The sequence below is a fragment of the Myotis davidii genome, unplaced genomic scaffold, assembly GCF_000327345.1.
Source record: "Myotis davidii unplaced genomic scaffold, ASM32734v1 scaffold274, whole genome shotgun sequence".
Taxonomy (NCBI): domain Eukaryota; kingdom Metazoa; phylum Chordata; class Mammalia; order Chiroptera; family Vespertilionidae; genus Myotis; species Myotis davidii.
Genome location: NW_006285613.1, coordinates 1,660,863 through 1,665,644, shown reverse-complemented (window position 1 = coordinate 1,665,644; position 4,782 = coordinate 1,660,863). Strand labels below are relative to the sequence as shown.

General features: G+C 56.1%; 1 protein-coding gene across 2 annotated transcripts in view; it reads left to right on the top strand.

The window, feature by feature from the left end:
- Positions 1-4,782, top strand: part of ACOX1 (acyl-CoA oxidase 1, palmitoyl) — a 42,533-nt gene that overhangs the window by 8,954 nt on the left and 28,797 nt on the right. The gene's annotated exons all lie outside the window — the stretch shown is intronic.

Genomic DNA, 4,782 nt, shown 5'->3' with positions numbered 1-4,782 from the left:
TCTCTCTCTCTCTCTCTCTCTCGCTCTCTCTATGTCCTCTGCTCCCCCGGCCCATCAGTGAGTGCGTTCAGAGTTCTAGAACACTCGTCCTGTCTTCCTCTGCTGCTCCAGGGGGCTCTGGGTTAGACGTCTCTGCTGGCCGCCTGCTCATCCAGCCGGGGCAGAAGGCAGAGCGCTGGGCGGCGCAGGTGCCAGCCTCCACCGGGGGAGGGGGAGCTTGTTTGGAACACGGGGTCGCCTGCGGCCACTGGCTCTGGGGGCCCCAGTGCTGGGTGCAGAGATGCCCGGCCAGAGTGGCGTGGGTGCGTGACCACGTCCGGATCTCCGGGCCAGTGTGGACGGCCGACTCTGGTTCCTCCCCAGGAAGCGCTGGCCAGCTGCCCGGTCAGCAGGCAGGTGTCCGGCTGAACGCCGAGAGGCCCACGCCTTTCCTGGTGACACGCGTGGCCCTGCATCGTTCCACAGAGCAGCTGCACGTGTTCGGGGCGACACGGGGAGGGCAAGGACAAAATCAGTCTAATTCAGCTGAAAATCTCCAAACAGGGCCCTGGCCAGGTAGCTCAGTTGACTACAGTGTCGTCCCCATAGGCCACGGTTGCGGGTTCCGTCCCCAGTCAGGGCTCAGGGCGCACACAAGAATCAACCCACGAAAGCATGAATAAGTGGAACAAATAATTCTCTCTCTCTTCCTCTATAAGACCAATAAATAAAAATTTAAATCTCAAAATAGGACCCGACATCGAATGGTTCCAAACGGCCCGTGTGGAGATTTTCTTAGTTGTCCACGGTACTTCCCCGCACCTTCCTCACAGGAGTGCCCGTCAGCAACCTCCCCTCCCCCTGGGACCCTCCCGCTCGCCTATGGAGTGAACAGGCTGCTTCTTCCTGGGGATGAAAAGTCACAGCTGCTGACTATGGAGGGTGACGACCCCAAGGGGCAAATCTGTGAGTCCTTCTGCGCAAGGTCACTGGGTGAAAGGAAGAGGGTTTGAAGCGCTGCAGGCCCGGGAGGAGCTGTGAACAAGACGCTAGAGCAACAGCCCTGCAGGGAAATCTCTTCGTGCAAAGACCAAGACTCTAGAGTAAGGAGGGTCGAGTGACAAGAGCAGCCCGATGCATGGGACTGAGGTGTGAGCAGGTGAGGGAGCGGCGGGTGGAGGTCAGGCCTTCCCGCAGGAAGTCTGACTGTGCAGGGAAGAGGGTCCCAGCTAGGCAGGCAGAGGGAGCAGAAGATGACAGTGTTGTTGTTACTGTTATTATTACTGAGGCAGGAAAGTCAGAGCAGGGAACAGAGGCCTCGAGCTCTGCCCTCCCCTCTCCTCCTCGGCTGGAACCTCACAGACACGACCTCCACTGCCCCGTCCCACCGCTCCCCCTCGATTTCCTGTGACGAGGGCACACAAAACAAGGAAAGGAGCCGATGTCTGCAGAGGAGGGACCAGGACCAGGGCACAGGCAGTGGCCCTACACACGCCAGAAGCAGAGGACCGCCCCAGGTGCCCCCTTGCCCACATTTAGTAGAAACCTCCCACCCAGACCCGAGGCACGCCTGGCTCCCGAGGCCGCCTGCTCACTGCCCGGCGGGCACTGGCTTTACTGAGCCTCCTGTGCTTGGCTAGATCTGTCTGTCTGCCCCCGACTTCCTTCTCGGACAAGCCCTGGGATGGGGCTGAGGCGCCCTCGGCTGCCGGCACCACTGCCAATTACCATCATTACTTTAACGTGGAAGAGGCTCCGGTGCTTTAAATGCCGCGAGGGGAGAACCTGTGGGGACAGGTGAAGGGTCCGGCTGCGAGAGCAGCGTCCCTGCGGAGGGCAGGCCAGGACCACGGTGCAGAGCTGCACCTCGGCCAGCGGACCTTCCGGCCCAGCCTGGGGAAGGCGCGGCACGGCTGTGGACGCCTGTGATTTTGGGGGGACGGACGGCTGCTGTGGCCGTTTCTCCGGGGATGTAAGAGGTGAGGGGGTTTTCCGAAAGGGGCAGGGAGGGGTGAAGTGGGTGTCGTGGTAACTGCCTGCCTGAAACAGCCCTGAGGGCGTGGGACGGGGATTGATCGGGGCGTGGGAGGGTCTAGGCAGCGTGGAGGAGCCCAGTGAGATGAGGGACCTTGAAATCTTTGTGCTAGGAACCCGGGCTGCGTGAACTTCCCACCCACGGTGGGTGGGACCGAGAGCGTGGAGGCCCGGGTTTAATCAGACAGGAGGGGAGAAGGTAAGGGCTGACGGTCTGCCAGGAATGGAGTTAAAATGATAGTGGGTCTGGCGTTAGGGGAGGAAAGGGAACAGGAGAGAGAAGATGGGAGGAAAGGGAGGAGTCCAAAACCCCCGGGGCTGACGGGGGAGGGCAGAGAGATAGGGAGGGTGGACGAGTGGTTTCAGGTGGCAGAGGTGGCGACATGCTGGGAGGAGCTGGGGGTGTCAGGCAGACAGGTCACAGGGTGGCAGAACTGGTACCCGGGGAGCCAGCAGGGTGCGGCCTGCCTCTGTGGTGTGGGGTGGGGACGCTGACCAGGCCTCCCTGGGGGGGGTGGGGGGGGACTGCGGCCCTGGGAACGAGCCAGGTGTCAGGCAGGTCCCAGCGAAGGCGAGAGCAGGGAAAGGAGGCTGGAAGGTGGAAGAGCAGAGGTCCCGGAGGACCGGACAGGAGGACCCGTGGAGGAGGATGCGGCGTCAGCCGGAATGAACCGGAAGGGCGGCATTTACGGGGGTTTATGGAGAGATCTAAGGCAGCCCCGTGCTGTAGGCAAGTGGCTTCCAGCCTGGCAATTCTATTAGGGACCCTGGAGCTGAACGGGGAGAGGCTGCGCCCCAGTCCCTTAGCGCCTGAACAGGACAGGAAGCCCTGAGGGCCTCTGGACGGTGCCCAAAGATGGTGACACAGCCAGCGAGTTTCAAAACGGCGCTGACATTTCTTCACCTTCTCTATGGCCTCTGCGAGCTCCTTGTGTAAACAGGTCAGACAGGTGACTTCAGGCAGCCTCTTGTCCGTCCTCAGCACCGCCCACCTGGTCACGGGGCACGACTGGTGCCTGGTGACCTTTGTGTCCCACAGGACTTGGGACCTGACCGGGGTCAGCCGCGCTGAGCCCCTCTGCCCGGCTGGGGGTGGGGTGGCCGCTGCCATGCTCAGCCCACGCCCTGCCCACGCTCTGCCTCCACCTCCTCCTCGGCAAGTTTCTTTCCTTGTTTCAGTTGCAAATGATGAGTGTGCATGACTTAGAAACTTGGGGAAATTGTTTTTAAGAAAGAAAGAAAAAGGCCCTGGCCGGTAGCTCAGTTGGTTAGAGCATCATCCAGATGCACCAAGGTTGTGGGTTCCATCCCTGGTCAGGGCACATACAAGAATCAACCAATGAACGCATAAATAAGAGGAACAACCCGATGTTTTTTCTCTCTCTCTCTCTCTCTTCCCCCATATATATATATGTATAAAATCAATTAAATTACTTAAAAATAAGGGAAGAAAAACTCAGGTTGTAAGGTACTCAGTAAGCTAGCGACAGGCCAGGAGACGGCTGCCTGACCTGAGGGCCGATGTTCAGCTCAGCATCTCCCTTTTTGGCGCCCTTCAGCGGGGCGCTGTGTGCCTTCTGGGGGCGTCACAGCGGAGCGATCAATCGATTGCTCGCTCTGCCTCATGAACGGTCGGCTGGACGGCTGGCCTGGTCCCTGCGCTACCACACTCCCCACGCGCTTTCGCCAAACAGTCCAGCAGCTGGTGAGCAGGCTCGTGGCCTGGGTTTATGATTTCACCAGGGCTTCCGAAGAGGCGACTTTCAGATGCAATGACTTCCCCTGCGTTTAGTCACCGTGTTCGCCTCTGACGAGCTTTCCCCCATCCATCACGTGGTTCCCTGAAGCACAATCCAAACAGAAAAAGGCCGGATAAAGGCAAGGGAAGGGGGCCGCAAGTGTAAGGCAACCGGGAGGAAACAGCTAGTCAGGTCCAGACTCCACTGAATTCCACACAACAGATGACTGATTCTCCAATAAATGGCTTTTTTTTATAAAAAGGAAGAAAACCGGAAGACAGACTGTTAGAGGTGAACAGAGACGGGGTGTGTGATCCGGTGCAATGTGTGAACCTCGGGGGCCTGATCTGAGCTGCCAGTTGTGAACACTCGGCTTGTTAATTTGTTTTTGAGGCGACTGGGGGACGTGAACGTGGACAAGGTATGAGATTATACGAAGAAATGGCCATTATTTTTGTTGGGGTGTGACTGTGGTGGTGGGAGAGATACATGCTGAGGTATTTATGAGTAAAATGAGACAATGTCCTGTATTTGCTTTAAAATACTCCAGGGCTACAACATCACCTTTGATGGCTGCATAATATTCTACCGAGTAAATATACCAGACTTTCTTTAACCGATAATCAATGTACAGTGTATTTATAAGAGAAAAGAATTAAAATAATATAAATATACCAATGGTCACGTGAATTAGGTCACACATCTAATCTATAAAATATTATATAGCCACTAAACACTATACCTAGAAAAATTTGAAGACGTGGGGAAATGCTTATGATATAATATGAAGCCAAAATAACCAGCTCCAACATAGTATGACATCAAACATATGAAGGAAAATGGCACAGGGACAGCCATGTGGGAGGTAAAGGATGGGAGGACCTGAGTTTTAAAGAGCAGCCTTCAACTCTGGAAGCCAGAGATTCTTTCAGTCTGCTTTTATTCTCCCCTTGTGTCCTATTTCTCTCTTTTTTATTTTTTAAAAAAATATATTTTATTGACTTTTTATAGAGAGGAAGGGCGAGGGATA